We start from the raw sequence: 16,447 nt of genomic DNA, 5'->3' as shown, positions 1-16,447 counted from the left end.
CTGTTAATTTTGTAGTAGCCTCAGTTCAGAGGGCAGGTCCTGACTCCAGGAGGGGATCAGATTGGGCTACCTTCTATGGAGATGGATCTTATTTCATCAACATGAATAATCTATCAAAAAAAAAAAGTCAAGTATGGAGGTCGGTAAATTAAAAAAAAAAATTAATGGGACACCTGGGTGGCTCAGTCGGTTGGGCATCCGACTTCAGCTCAGGTCATGATCTCACAGATGAGTTCGAGCCCCGCGTTGGGCTCTGGGCTGACAGCTCAGAGCCTAGAGTCTATTTCAGATTCTGTGTCTCCCTCTCTTTCTGCCCCTCCCCTGCTCACATCCTCTCTCTCTCTCTCTCTCTCTCAAAAATGAATAGACGTTAAAAAAATTTTTTTAAATATTAATAAAAATTAAGAAACTGAAATCATACCGGAAAAAATTTTCACATACAGTACTTAGGCCAAATAACTAATTTAGGTAGAAGAGATAACCCTGGAAATAAAGGAAGTGGTATAAAATAAACACCAGTTTAAGGAGCTCCTGGGCACCCTCTTTGAGACTGGCGTTGGTTTGGACGTTCACAAAGGAGAGCCCTCCGCAAAACCCTGGGGAAGTCCCAGAAGGCTTTGGGCACAGTGCTTAACATCACAAGACATGAAGCTAGAGAGAACTGGATTTGAATCTGGCCATAAATTAGCTGTGTGGTTTTATGGGAAGTTACTTAATTTCTTTTTTTTTTAAGTTTATTTACTTATTTTGAGAGTTGGAGAGTGCAAGCAGGGGAGGGGCAGAGAAAGAGGGAGAGAGAGAGAGAGAGAATTCCAAGCAGGCTCCGTGCCGAGCACAGAGCCTGATGCAGGGCTTGACCTCATGAACCGTGAGATCACGATCTGAGTCCAAACCAAGAGTTGGATGGTTAACCGACTGAGCCACCTGGGCACCCCTTAACCAACTTCTTGAGGCCTCAGTATTTTATACGTGAAAGAGAGACAATAATAGTGAAAATTACAAAAGATAATGTGAAGCGATCAGCCCCAAATAAATAGAACCTATTATTATTACTACTATTATGAAGTTAAAAGAACAGTTGCTAACCCTTCTTTGGTGTGTTTGTCGATGGCCTAATCATTGCTAATTGGTTCTTAATCACTTCCTGGCAGCCCAGCCCCTCTGTTGATTCCCCCACTGTTTGCTCCCCAGAGTTCCAACATCACCTCCTAACTCAGGGTGAAGGCTGAGGTTCCCTCTCCAGATTTGTTTGGTCCTCGTTGTTACAGCTCCCTTTCCCTCTGCACGTGCCCTTCTGAAAGTGTTTCTCAAACTTCATTGCCTGTGGAACCTGTTATTCTCACAACACCCAACGCCCACCAAATTAATACCGTGAAGAACATATTTTGTGAAACGCAGCTCTATTGTCATGAGTAGGAGAGGTCAAATTCCAAAAGGGTTCTCTCAGCTGGAAATTCAGAAATTTGTCTGTTAAATAAGTCTAGGACAGATTTGGTGCAGCGGCGTGAATCAGGGTCTGGAGTCAGGAACCTGTGGACGGATCCAGACCTACCTATTAACCGTGTCAACTTGCTAACCAACCTGTTACCCTGCTAAGCAACTGCAGCATGTGAGACTGTCTTACATAATTAAGAGCTGCCTTGCTTGAAACGCAAGGACCTTTGATGGGAAACACAGGATTAAACAATGCTTAATCCACGCTAGTCACTGAATGACTTACTGGGATGTCTGATGTCATACTGGGAGACCTTTCTGTCCAGCAGAGGGCACGGGAGACACATGTCAACAATTTGCAATCTTTCTGGTGAGTGTTACGGAGGTTAACTCAGCAGATTGTGTGATGAGAACCCTCATCTGAGCTTGGAGGATCCTGAGTTGGCTTTCCTGTGCTTTCAGCAGACATCTATTGAGTGCTGTCTGCTGAGGTTACAATCCTTGCTCCCATCAAGCCCTGGATCTAGAGGATTTAGACGACCAGGCATCATCAGAACGCAGTGGGGTAAGCACAGGACCAGGTGACACAGGGGGTCCTGGAATATGAGGGGCACCGGCCCTGTCTAAAAGGGGCCAGGGAAGACGTCTGGGAGAAAAGACAGGAAGCCGAGACTCAAAGAACCAGAGGCTATGTCAACATGGCGAGAAGCCCAGCTTTCTAGTTGAGGGAGCAGCGTGCATCAATGCTTGGAGCAGAGACAGTGCGGTCAGAGGGATCATACCTTGGGTGAAAGTCATAACGTTCTTTTTACATCATCAGTTGTTTATGCAAGACTCATTAGCGCGCCACTACATTTTAGGTTGGGCGTTGGGGAAACAGTGAACGAGAAAGAGGTAATCACTGAGCTCAGCAGTTCAGAGCCCAGTGGGACAGACGGATGCTCCTAGGCCAGCTGCTGTGAAAGTGTCTAACAGGGGTGCCTGAGTGGCTCAGTGGGTTAAGCGTCCGACTTCAGCTCAGGTCACGATCTCATGGTTCGTGAGTTCCAGCCCCGTGTTGGGCTCTGGGCTGACAGCTCGGAGCCTGGAGCCCGCTTCGGATTCTGTGTCTCCCTCTGTCTGCCCCTTCGCTGCTTGCACTCTGTCTCTCATATGGTCTCAAAAATAAATAAACATTAAAAAAAATTTAAAAACAAGAAAGTGTCTAACAGATGGTGGGGGCTGGGGTTGGGCGAGGGGGTCAGTCAAGGGGCGCAAGCAGGGCAGGTCGCCTGAAGCAGACACACCAGGGGGTTCACTGGGCCACCAGAGAGGTTCTACCAGAGGACGAGGGCTCATTATCTGAGAACGTCTTTGGGCCATGCAGGAGAGAAGGGGTCGATCGAGCTGGTGCCTGGAGGTCGTGGAGTCCTCTGAACAAGCCCAAGCCCAAGAGGCAGAGAGACAGGGGCAACGTATTGGAAGAGATAAATGTATCTGGCGGTTGAAACTCAAGATCATATCCCGAAGAACCTGGGCCTAGGGAGGGCTTCTGGGCAGTAGAGGCGAAGGAAGCCCCGGGCACCCCAGCTGCAAGATGCCACACATCGCTGGCAAGAACCCGGGCTTCCCTGAGCCACCTTCAGTTACTACGCTTCCAGAGAGTGGGCCGAACTGAGCCCCCGATAACATTTCTCTGCTAAAATGCTGGTTCCCGGGCCTAGCTCTAGAAGTTAGCTCTGAGGGCTCGATTCAGAGGGTCTTGGGAATCAGCAGGTAGAACAGGTTCCCCGGACGATGCTTGTGCACACAGGGGTTTGAGATCCTGGGAGCCTAAGCCAAGGCAGGAGTAGCCGAGGAGGTAGCTGGGCGGTCCCGGGGGGTGAGCCATTATGCATTCTTCAGCTAGAGGGGCGACCGTCCTCCCAAGGCAGATCATGAACAGAAATTCAGAAAGCGAAGGGTTTTAGATAAACAGACCAAAAAATATGCTACAGAGAGTACTTTTGGTGTATTTTAGAGTCATCATTAGAAAGCTTTATGGATTCATGTCAGTTCTGGAGGAAGGAGAATACCAGGCTCGAAAAGTGTTATTCTAAAACTACATCATAAACCAACTGTTAAGCCAAGGCCTGGGAGTGCCGTGAACCACGTCGGTTTCCCAGTGGCAGATTTACAGCTGTCAGTTCGCTGTTTTACACGGTTTTTAAGGAAATGCCAAATCAGGGTTTGCAATATCATTTAGGAAAGGAGGACTCCCATCCTTTCTGAATGAACGACTAAAATAACGCTAATTTAACAAGCCCCAAATAACATCTTTTCCCTCACTAAATGATCAAATATTACTGATGTAGAATGCGTAATTTATAGTTTTATACTAATACGAGATAGCTTACGTTTTATCATGTTCATTTTTTAGATGGAAAAAATGACGAACTTGGAGTCTTTTTTACTCTAAGATGTATTATAAAAGAGATTTGTTGAACTATATCATGTTTCTCAAAATTCCAAACAATGGTGCCTCATCTGCAGGTTCAGGACCATAAGGATGCCAGAAACCCTGAAAGCAGGCAAACTACCTTGTCGTCATCGCTTCTCGGTTCTCGAAATGGGCCCCTGACTGACGAAGAAAAGTCTGCGAATGTTTGGAATAAAATCCACAGAACTGTCCATCCCAGAATAATACCATAAAGATATCCTTTCCCTCGCGTAACCAAATCCCTGACACTCACCATGGAGGAACAATGGCGCTCACCTGTTACTGTTATGCATTTTTATTTATTTATTTTTTGACAGAGACAGTGAGAGCGCACGTGGGCAAGTGGGGGCGGGGCAGAGGGCGAGGGAGAGAGAGAATCCCAAGCAGTCTCCGTGCCAGCCAAGAGCCCGACGTGGGGCTTGATCTCATAATGGTGAGATCACGACCCGAGCTGTGTGAGGTCATGACCTGAACTGAAATCAAGAGTCTGATGCTCGACTGAGACACCCAGGTGCCCCACTTACCCCCATAATTAAATTGCCCCTGATCCCTTCCTTCTCACGCTCAAGAATCCCATTTCTTTTTGCCTTTTCACTTAGGATGTATTTTGCAACCTGATTCTTTTCATTCTCTCACGTCCCCATGAGCATCTGAAATTGAAAGTCCCCAACTCTACAAAGGGGCTCTTTTCCAAAAGCTTATTTTAAAGTCAGTAACTTGCGGGGCGCCTGGATGGCTCAGTGGGTTAGGCGTCCGACTTCAGCTCAGGTCACGATCTCACGGTTCGTGGGTTTGAGCCCCGCGTCGGGCTCTGTGCTGCCAGCTCGGAGCCTGGAGCCCGCTTCGGATTCTGTGTCTCCCTCTCTCTCTCTGCCCCTCCCCTGCTCATGCTCTGTCTGTCTCTGTCTCAAAGTAAATAAAAACATTAAAAAAAGATTAAGTCAGTAACTTGCAACTTGGACATACTTCCCCACGGGAACAATGTTGTAAGCGACGGTTAGTTTGCCAAGAGAGCCCACAAATGCTGAATAACCAACCGGATGGGTAATACAAGAGAACTGCAGAGTGTCATCGTTTGTAACAATTAAAACAGAAACAACAAAAGAGTCAAGGTTTATTTCGAACTTGGGGATTCCAGAGAACTCTGCTCCCATAAGTATTTCATCTAACGAATCCAGGGGTGTGCTGGTAAATGTGAAATATCTCGTTCCCCGGGTAGGGGAAGCCCTGATTTGTAGTGTTTGCCTATCTCCATGGTGTAAACAGCCCCAGCTGACTGATTTCCAGCTTCCTGCACATCTCTACATACGGAGTTGAGTCCCAGAGGGTCTGGTCTCCCAGCCTGCGTGAACTGCGTCCAGCAGGTGGTCTCACGCACTCAGTGACCCAGTCCCTCAAGCAAACCACATTGGCCATAACTGGGTGGCTCAAACGACAGAGGTCTATTCTCACAGTTCTGGGGGCTGTACGTCTAAGATCGAGGTGCCAGCTGATTCTTTCCCTGGTGTGGTCTCTCTTCCTGGCTTGCAGACAGACATGTTCTTGCTTTGTGCTTATATGGCAGAGAGAGAGGTGGGGAGTTAAAGGAGAGAGGACTAGCTTTCTGGTCTCTTCCTCTTCTCATAAGGGCACTAATCCCATCCTGGGGGCCCCACCCTCACGACCTCATCTAAACCTAAGTACGACTTCCAAAAGCCTGAAGGCTTCAACACAGAAACTTGGGGGGGCCACAAACATTCAGCCCATAACAGAAGGCTTCTTTCTTTTTATCTTCTGCTGTAAACAAACACTTTCATATTTGATTACTCCTTCCTGCCGTCCACAGCTCTGTTCTATCTCGTCCCGGAACCTCGGATCCTAAAAGCTCTCTATAGCTTCTACAAAATCTAGGAGGAACGACTGGGGAGCAGACCCTGTACTGGAGAAAACACTGACCTGAGCCCCAGCCTCAGGAAGCTTTCTCATGGCTGAATTCCATTGCCCAGAATGATCATGCTCATTAACTGCTTTTCCATTAATCATCTAGTAAAAAACTCAAGTAAGTGTTGTGGAGCTCTGGTCCTAGAAATCTTGGCCATCACCCCTCTGCGTATATCCTGGTCCTGCATTAGACCTGGCCTCTTCCAAGGCGATCTGCAAAGCCCAGCTCTTCTTCAACGTGGTTCCGGTTGTACTCCCAAGGACCCGCTATCCTGAAATACAGCCAGTTTCTCTCCTGGCCTTACACTGGCAATATCTGCTTTTTCTCCCCAAGTGTATGTACCTCTTTGGATTTCCCTCCTGCATTTTTTACTCTGTTTGCTGGATGTTTCCTTCAATTTACTAGAGTCATTTTGGACTAACAGCATTGAGCCAGGATGGGTTAATGTTCACCTTTACTTGTTCTGTTTCCCCAGATGAATACATAACTTTTGTAACCACTTTCCTACCCCTCTCTAAAGGCCAGCTCAGTTTCTATGTAATAAGCTTCAAGCGTCTGAATCTGCAAAGGGGTGAAAAGACACCAAGGAGAAATCTCTCAAGTTTAGCCTGAATGGCATGTGCTACCCATGAGATACAAGTGTAGAGTGTATTACTTTAATCACATCGATAAGCTATATGATCTCTGAGTTGAACTGTGTGGGAGCCAGGGGCCCTCTTTGCTTGGAGTTCAAGAGCCAATGGCACTGAACATCTTTCCTCTAGTCTTAAGTGGGAAGATAGTTTGTATCCAGAATTTCCACCGTTATGCTCCTGAAACTGTGTTAATAAGCATACTGGAAAACATGGTGGTCAACAGGTTAGACTGCTCTAGAAAGAGCAAGTGGGGAGAGGACCCCATCTCGGTAACCTCCACCTGACACATGCAGTCAGCGATTAATGTATATATGGGGAGGGCAGGGATCCAAAGATGTGGGTTTAATCTTGATTTTGCCACCTACCAGTCCTGGTCTGGTCAGGACCGTTTAATTGCTGTGGGCTTTAAATCATTCCCATCTTAAAGCAATCTTCCCTTGAACTTACATCTTCCTCTGGCTAGCAACCAGTCTTCTTTGTACATTCTTTATTTTTGAAGTGTCTTCTACAAGCTGTGAAGCGATTAGAGATTTAGCAAGGAGCAAATGATATTTAAGTTAATCACTGAAGGAGCATGAGATTGAAGTGGTATTGGGGACAGAGCCGGCATCCTAAAACAGAGAAGGAGCATGTGCAAAGGCCCTGGGGAAGGAGGGAATGTTGAAGGCCAATGCAAAGAAAGCCAAGAAGGTGAAAATTCAGGGGAGAGTGGCAGGAAGTGAGCCTAGAAACAGTGGTATCTTGGGGATTTTTTTGTGTAGAAAGTAAAGAGTAACTCTGGAGGGTCTCAAGTAGAGGTGACATAATCTGATTTGCAGTTTTAAAAGATCATTCTGGCTGCAGTTTGGTGAATGGGTTGGTATGAGAGGAGAGTGTGTTGCCCCTAAACTTAAATTTCATCCTTTTTATTACAATTTGGAATATCACTGGGGGTGGGGGAGGTGGTCACTAGATACATTTCAACGAATCTGTAAATCTTCTGAAACTTCAGGCAAAAAGTGCATATGCATTTTCCTGGGGAGAGGGCTCATAGCTTTTAATGTTGTTGTTGTTGTTTTGTTTGTTTGCTTGCTTTTTTACTTTTGAGGGTGGGGAGAGGGGCAGAGGATCCAAAGCAGACTCCGTGCTGACAGCACCTTGCCCGACGCGGGGCTCAAACTCATGAACCCTGAGATCATGACCTGAACTGAAGTTGGACACTTCACCGACTGAGCCACCCTCGCGCCCCAGAGAGGGTTAGATGGTTAGTAGTTTTAATCAGTGTTCATGACTTCACCATCAAAAGCTTAAAGAAACATAGTAAGAATCACTTCACTCAGAAATGACACACTGAGACGCTGGGTGTGGGTAGGGCTCTGTGCGAGAGGCTGCCCCTCCGGGTGACCTTCATCACCCTCATTCATTACCTGGCCCTGGTCTTCCCCAGCCCGTCTCCCATTCCCTGCACCCTCGGCCTGCAGTCTGGCCACACTGGCTTACTTGCTTACAGAACTTCTGCGTCCTTCCCGGCCGGCCGTCTCTACCGCCTTCCGTTATGGCCCTCATTCGTGCTCCCGGCCGGTGTCGGCACCTAAATGCCACACGCAGGGAAAAGCTCCTCCGAGAGTGCCCTCACGGCTCTTTGTTACAACTTGAGTCCAACAAGTGTAACTTGTTTGCTTTGAATTTAGTAAACATTTCTTGGAATCTCGCTACGTGCCAGGCCCGTGCTGATAACAAAAGCAAATTCGAGCCAAGGACTTTTCCCCAAAGAAGTTCACATTTGGTTGGGAGATAAGCACCTCATTAGAATACAGTGTGAGGTCCAGACTAACAGAGTAGAAACAGGGGGAGGGGAAGGTCTGGGCTTCTTCACGAGAAAGGTGACAGTGAATATGTATTTGCAAGATGCACAAGGCGGGCAGCCCTCTCCTGCTCTCTGCCCAGTGTGGGGAAAAAACGTGAACAAAGGCACGCGGAGTGGTGTTCAGGAAATGATGTCAGAGTTTTTCAACCTTGGTATATATACACACACACACACACACACACACACATCTGTGTATATATATATATATATATGCAAATCTAAGGCAAACTCTCAGAAAATCTGATTTAATCGGTCTGGGGAAAGGCCAGCCTATTTTACTATTTTCTGAGATTACTGCAGCGTGTGGCCAGGGTTGAGCACCGCTGTTGTAGGGAGTTGGGAACCGGGTATGAAACATGGGGTGGAACCTGGCCAGCACCTGCTGCTGGAAGACGAGGCCGCGTTGAGGTTTACGAAGGGTCTTGAATTGCTTACTTAAAAAAATTTTGTTTTATGTTTATTTATTTTTGAGAGAGAGAGAGAGAGAGAGAGAGAGAGAGAGAGAGAGCGCATGAGTGGAGGAGGAGCAGAGAGGGAGACACAGAATCCAAAGCAGGCTCCAGGCTCCGAGCTGTCAGCAGAGAGACTGACGCGGGGCTTGAACTCAGGAACCAAGAGGTCATGACCTGAGCCGAAGTCGGACACTTAACTGACCGAGCCACCCAGGCACCCCTTGAATCGCTTACTTTTAAAATTTTTAGGAGAACAATATACCTGCAAGTCATTTCAAATTTACAGAAAACTTGCAAGATTGGTACCAAGAACCATACCCTTCATATCCAGATTCTCTTACTTTTAACATTTCACCATATTTCTGTGTGTGTATTTTATGGGTGTGTATATATATATGTATATATATATATATACTAATTCCTGAATCATTTAAAAGCAAGCTGGAGTCAGTAAATCAACATCAACCTAACCCTACTGTTGCATTATGGTCCCACTTCTGGAAATATATATATACAGACACAAATATTCGCATGTACACACAAATAGTTTTGGAGAACCATCATGAGGCTGTATGTATACATAAGCATATATATATATATATATATTTCCATGTAGAAAGTTTTTTTAAATGCTTATTTATTTTGAGAGAGAGAGAGAGAGAGAGACAGAAGGCAAGTGGCGGAGGGCAGAGAGAGGAGGAGAGAGAGAATCCCAAGCAGACTCCGCGCTGTTGGCTCAGAGCCCGTCGAGGGGCTCCACCTCACCAACTGCGAGATCATGACCTGAATCGAAGTCAAGAGTCGGATGCCTAACCGACGGAGCTACCAGGTGCCCCGAGAGTTTTTGTAAAATAAGCAGGCAGCAGAGTGGGCTCATCTCTTTCATAATGGAGTGGGAACAGGAGAGAGAGGGAAGGCAAATGGAGAGACCAGGAAGTTCGAAGTTGAATGCTTTGTTTGTACATCTGGTAGTTCACTAATGTGGATTTTTGAGGTTAAGAGTAACCTTATCCAGTCCTGGCCGTTAGCAGAAACGCAATGAATATTTTATTGAATTGAGCTGAACCAAATTTGAATTTTTTTTTTAATTTTTTTTTTCAACGTTTATTTATTTTTGGGACAGAGAGAGACACAGCATGAATGGGGGAGGGGCAGAGAGAGAGGGAGACACAGAATCGGAAACAGGCTCCAGGCTCTGAGCCATCAGCCCAGAGCCCGACGCGGGGCTCGAACCCACAGACCGCGAGATCGTGACCTGGCTGAAGTCGGACGCTTAACCGACAGCGCCACCCAGGCGCCCCTGAATTTTTTTTAATAACAACAGTATATTCAGCTAGTTGGTCCACAATGACCCTTCCCAGTTGATATTTCTCAATTTCATTCCCTTTGTAAAGTAGCTTTTTTTTTTAATGTTGATTCAGTTTTGAGAGAGAGAGAGAGAGAGAGAGAGAGCGAGCATGAGTGGAGGAGGGGCAGAGAGGGAGACACAGAATCCAAAGTAGGCTCCAGGCTCTGAGCTGTCAGCACAGAGCCCGATGTGGGTCTTGAACCCACGAATTGTGGGATCGTGACCTGAGCTGAAGTCAGACACTTAACTGAATGAGCCACCCAGGCGTTCCTGTAAAGTGGTTTTCTTGGCAGAAATGCCATTCTGTCAACTTAGTCATTGTCATTAATTATAATAGCAGTTTCTTAATCAAAGTGTTATAAGATGCATTTAGAATAATACATCCAAAAGAAGGAAATGATTTGCAATTTAACAGATGGTCTTCATTTTGACTGCTTTATCTTCTCTTTATTGGCTTTGTAAACTGGAGTGTTATTTGGACAGACAGGTCAATTGCTCGAATCGCTTTAGTGGATAAAGTTGTCCCCCAGTCGAATGCCTCTGCCTCGTGTCACCTCTGCTCAGCTCACTTCATCATCTGCTATGAAGCTGTTGCTTTCAGGAGTTACGTTATCTGTTCAATTATTTATTTGTAAAATTTTTAAATTACGTAATTTATGCCTTTTGCAGACCCGAGGTGGTGTCTCTTCATTCTGTTGATAAGCAGCAGGTTGCTTATCAAAGAAGTTGCTGCTTCTTTGCTCTGAACACTAAGCAGCCCAAATTTTCTTGCTTGCTCAGCTGAACTGGGGAGCCAAGTAGAATTCTGGACTGTAAGGGTTCTTGAGGGTAAGAGCTATTTTTCATTCACCATTATAGCCCCAGAACCTAGTAGAAAGAGCTACTTACAGAAAGTTTGTTGATTCGGTGAGGGCACTTTTGACTTGGAGCCAGATTCATGTTTACATGCCATAAAGAAATGAGTTTCTCTTGAGTTCCCGCAATGTGTCAGTTGCAATAGGCAATTTTCATATATTATATTATTTAATGAAGTATTCAGCAGCAACACTTTTGATGTAGATGTTATCATCCTTATTTCACAGATAAGGTAACTACGGCTTAAGGGAATAATTTGGCCAAGGTCATCATACTAATCACGAAGGGATAGTCAAATACAGATTTTTCTGGACTTCATAGCCGACACTCCCAGCCACGCTCAAAGCAAGTTCCAGCTGTTTTCAAAGAATTCCGCAAACTAATTTGTTTGCCAGTTTCTTCTCGTGGAATTTTAAAAGGAAGTTAGTTACCAAGTAACCACTGATTGTTTACTACTCACAGACACAAAGACGCAATTGACTCTGTAAGTGATAAAATTCTATTTTTCTACCACCTAAGACCTTAATAGAAAAGAACAGCCAGAAAATCCACCAATGTCCTATTATTTAGGATAAACTTTGGTTACAGTAGAGCAATTTCTATTTTGAGTTAAACAACAACAACAACAACAAAGCCACACCTGAAAGCGTGGATGGCTGTGATTTCTGAGACTCTGACGTATAGTTCTTAATCCAGAGCCATTTCCATTCGCTGATTATTCTGACTAAAACAGGACATCGATTTTGACATGTTCTTTTCCTTGACCAAGGAAGGTAAATGGAACTACAGATTATGACTTTGCTTACTGTTCCTACTCACATCGCCCGTTTTGTCCACGTGACTCCTTTACCCGGTGCGTTAATTAAACCTTGCGACTTGTGGAAATGTTCTAACCTAGCCCTGAACTGTCCTTCAGTCAATACAAACCACCCTCAAAACTGCTGCCTCTTTAGAGAACGTGCCACGCTGTGTAGGTGGCTTTACTGTGGGTAAAGCCACATTACTCTTAACGGGTAAGACTCCATCACAGCTGGAGTCTCACTCATCAAATGGGAGGTGGGTTCCTGTGGGTAATGATGACAGTTGGATAAACAGAGTAATTGAAAGAAACTCATGTAGGGTCCCTCTCTTGAACGGGGCAAGAATGCATGAGGTACTAGCAGCTCATGGCATTCTACTTCGTGCAACTCAAGAAGCAGGTTATGTCCCCATAAAGTTGTTTGAGGCCTCACAGGCTTTCTGGACATTATGAGCGTAGATGACACCATGCTTCTTGAGGAAAAAAAGAGATGCCTCCTGAAAACTATTTGTGAGTGATGCCGTACAGAGTCTAAGAAGTCTAAGAAGTGGCCAAAGGCCATGAGGCTCCTCCCCAGGCCAAGAGCAGGCAGCCTTCACACCGAGTCTCACATCCCCACACTGAGCTGCCTATCTGGTTTGGCCATGGCCACCCACCCGGATATTTTTTTTTTTTTTTTTGCGCTGGTATCACTTGTTTCTGCGAGAGCTAGACTTAAACATTCATTCTTTTGTGAAATAAATTCAAAGTATAGCAATTCCAAAGGCTTTCTCACACTAAACTACAATTGGTAGCTTACATTTGCATTTACCAAAGGCCAAAGAAGGGCTCCTTGGGCACACACCATATTTTGTCTGATGTATCTCCAGAGTCCAGCACTTTTCCCACAACTTACTAGGTATTGAATGCACACACACGGAATTAATGATGGATTGATGATATTCTGGACCAGTTTGGCCATCTTCACATTTTTCTCAGAGCTGGAACCCCAACCCCCTCTGCTTAAAGAACACTGAAGACACTTTGGTAACCTATTTCTATTACCATCTATCACTTTTTGAGGATCATTTCTTCAAACTTCAAAGACAATAAAATATGGGTTATAAAGCAAAGATTCACCTCAAAGAAACCAAGAAATAATTGGCTATCGGTACATTTTGGGCAAAAAAAGTCCAGGATTATGAATTATCCAGAGTTGATTTTTTTTTTAATTTTTTTTTTAACGTTTATTTATTTTTGGGACAGAGAGAGACAGAGCATGAACGGGGGAAGGGCAGAGAGAGAGGGAGACACAGAATCAGAAACAGGTTCCAGGTTCTGAGCCATCAGCCCAGAGCCCGACGCGGGGCTCGAACTCACAGACCGCGAGATCGTGACCTGGCTGAAGTCGGACGCTTAACCGACTGCGCCACCCAGGCGCCCCTCAGAGTTGATTTTGAAAATAAGATTGTCGTTAAAAAAAAGGAATTATACTTTGCCTGCCTCTTGGTGGAAGAAGTCTAAAAGGAAAAAGAAGTACGAGCAGGGGAGGAAGGAAAAAGAAGAAAAAGAATGAATTTAGGACACTCATTCACTGAATTACTACACACTGCCTTGAATGACTGGACTCTGCCCCACCACAGTGAGGACTCTCTTGAAATCCTCGTGTACGTGCTTGTAATCTGTTGGGGGAAATCAACCTTGTAGGGCATTTGCCGGGTCCTCTTTTCCTTCTACTCCAGTGAAAACAATATTTTCAAGTGAGGAGATAGCTTCAATTATAAAACTGACAATTAAAATTTTACTTTAATGGTTTTCCCCTCTATTAGAAACTTTTCCCCTCTGCAGATTCTTTAAGCATGCCCCTCTTTTTTTGCATCACATCTGTGGAAAAAGAATAGATTTATTCATTGTTGCATGCAACAAATTTATTCTTATAGGAAATAAATTAAAAGTACTTGCATACGGCTTTCTATATGGATCTACAGGTCTCTCTCTCTTTACATATATATAAAATCAACCTCAAAGTGATTTTCCAGAATAGGAGTGCGCATATGTGTGTGCATGTGTGTGTGTTTTCAGCAAATATGTCTGGAAATGTGTGTGCACATATTTTTCCCCAGAAAACACATATGTGTACACACACACACACGGGAGCGTGCATGCACATGCATGTGCACACACACGCGCGTGCATACACACACACACACACACACACACGCTTTCTAGAGTAACAAAAAATGGTTTTCAAAAAAAATGGTTTTTCAGAAAGCATGTGTTGTGTAGTGACATGCTGAGACCCGGTTTGCCTGAGTGTTTGCTCATGACCTGTTTTTGACACAAAAGGAGCAGTAAAAGCAGCCACAGGTGGCAGGACAGACGCCAATGCAGCGAAGGAATCACTGCACGTGAATTTCTGGGACTGCTCAGGGTCAAGGATTCTCTAAAAAGCTCTGCTACATCCAGCACCCTGGCCAGTCATCCAAGGAAACAGTCTGAGGACACAGGTTGCTGGTATTTTAAGGCTTTAGTCTTAGGTCTAGTGTAGAGGACTGTGACTCAGGAAGTGAGATTGTCCCTGTTCCCAACTTACTCATTTTCCTCTCCTGCCTGTCACGTTCTCCTCCAGAAACACAGCTCAACAGCCACATCCACCACTTAAACTGTTACGTTTTCCTGTCTATTGCCATCTCTTTTGCTCCACAGTTTGGGGAAAGCATAAAATCCTCAGTTCATTCCAGTTTCTCACTTTTCAATAGTCCTAAGTATAACAAAATGCCTACAAATACAGCCCTGATCTAATGGTGCCTCTGGGTTTAGAAGTCATGGTGACCATGGATGGTGATTTCAAATGCGTGCTGCCCGCCCATTCCTGATTCCATTCTAATTGGAGTCGGCCCGCTGGAGGAGAGGAGGAAGCTTCGCTGCATGCGAAACCAGCTTCAGCTCAACCAGCTGCCTCCTGAAAATTAGAGAAACCAACCATGTGAGTCTTTCCACGTCAATGAAAAAAAGAAAACCTTTAAGGACAAACTGTTTTAATGAATTCAGTCATAAGGTAAAAAAAATTAACAAAAAGAGAGAGAGTAAGAGTTGAGCTTGGCAGTTGGAAGAAATGGGGTAAAAATTAAACTTTCGAGGCTGAGGGACATTGATAGATAATGGTTATGAGACCAAAAGGCAGAGAGACATAAACAGCGAGATAAAGCAAACCCTCACAGGTAGCATGGTTTAACGGGAGCACTGGGTGTTTTAAGGCTTGGAGCCCTTTCTTCTCTCTCTTGCTTCTCTCTCTCTCTTAGCAAAGACCGCAGGCCCTTCTCTTTAGTCATGGTAATTAGTGAAAGCACATGGCAACCACGATCTTATCATCAAAAATACTCTTTCCAAGTGACATTGGCTTTGTACTTATTTTTATTCTGATGTTTGAATATAATTCTGACATTTGTGAACAGAGGTACAATGTCCAGGCAGCTCAGGAGTGGGTAGGAAGACGGCAGGTTTCTGAACCTCTGTCGACGCAGGTATCACTGCTTACACAGAATCACATCACCTGGACCCAGGGCACCTCCCCACTTTCTCAAAAGCTCAGCGCCAATGACAAGAGGGTTTACCACTTATGGAGAGTTAGGAACGATGATACTTAGCTTGACAACGTCTCGAGGTACGTGTTATTATTGAGTTCTTACAGATGAGGGAATGGAGACTCAGAGAAGGTGAGTAACTGGCTTATGGTCATACATCTAGCAAATTCTTACTACTAACTCCTCGGTTGTGCTGTCTTTCGATCTTTCTCCACAGACTACCTGGAAGAAAGATCTAAAAAAGCAATTTAGCATTTTTCTTTAAAAAAAAATTATTGTGGAAGGTGATAACCACGGTAAGGTGGGTTTTGAAGGTTTGGGAGACAGAGGGCCACAGTTCCTACAAGAGGAGTCTGTGAGATGCTCTACATCAGCACTGTCCAATAGAAATGTAGTGTGAGCCACATTTGTAGTTTTAAGTTCTCTTGTATCCATGTTAAAAAAGTAAAAAAAAAAAGTGCTGAATTAATTTTAATAACATATTGTATTTAATTTAGTACATCCAAGATATGATTCTTTCAACATGTTATCTATAATGAAATTATTGAGACATTTTACATCCGTTTTTTTTTCACCCTGTCTTCAAAATCTGCTGGGTGATTTATGCTGATTGCACATCTCATTTTGAACTAGTCCCAGTTCAAGTGCCCGATAGCCACGTGTGGCTAGTGGCTACCATCCTGGACAGCACAGCTACGGCGCGCAAGAAGGGAAAAAATAAAAGCTTGTGCCCACATCAGCTATTGTTGCCAGCCTCTGGAGAGGCGGTTTCTATACGCACATTAGCATCGTCCTGGAAGTCTAACCGCACAGCTGTTTCTGTTCTGTACCCAGCCACTCAATTAGAATTTCTGGGAATGATCCCTCTCTCTCTCTCTCTCTCTCTCTCTCTCTCTCTCTCTCGGACATGCCCAAGTGGAGGAGGACTTAAAAAAGAACTTGTTTGAAATATTCCATCTATGTATCTCTCTCAGGAATTCAGGGAGGTGACGGGGGGACGTCCTGCCATTTAGGGTCCCCGTTATTTCTTTCCACCAGACATTTGAGCAATAGCTTGGGAACTGCTCCTTGTTTTGAGTGTTGGATTTGAATGATGCAATGGAAAGAGGAGACAGTTTAGCCAGATTGGTCATTTT

General features: G+C 44.8%; 1 protein-coding gene across 5 annotated transcripts in view; it reads right to left on the bottom strand.

Annotated features, from left to right (window-relative positions):
- CNTNAP2 (contactin associated protein 2) overlaps positions 1-16,447 on the bottom strand; it is a 1,965,211-nt gene that overhangs the window by 156,369 nt on the left and 1,792,395 nt on the right. The gene's annotated exons all lie outside the window — the stretch shown is intronic.

This window comes from Felis catus, chromosome A2 (assembly GCF_018350175.1).
Source record: "Felis catus isolate Fca126 chromosome A2, F.catus_Fca126_mat1.0, whole genome shotgun sequence".
Classification (NCBI taxonomy): domain Eukaryota; kingdom Metazoa; phylum Chordata; class Mammalia; order Carnivora; family Felidae; genus Felis; species Felis catus.
Note: the sequence above shows the minus strand (reverse complement) of the source record. Positions and strands in the feature narration are given on the sequence as shown.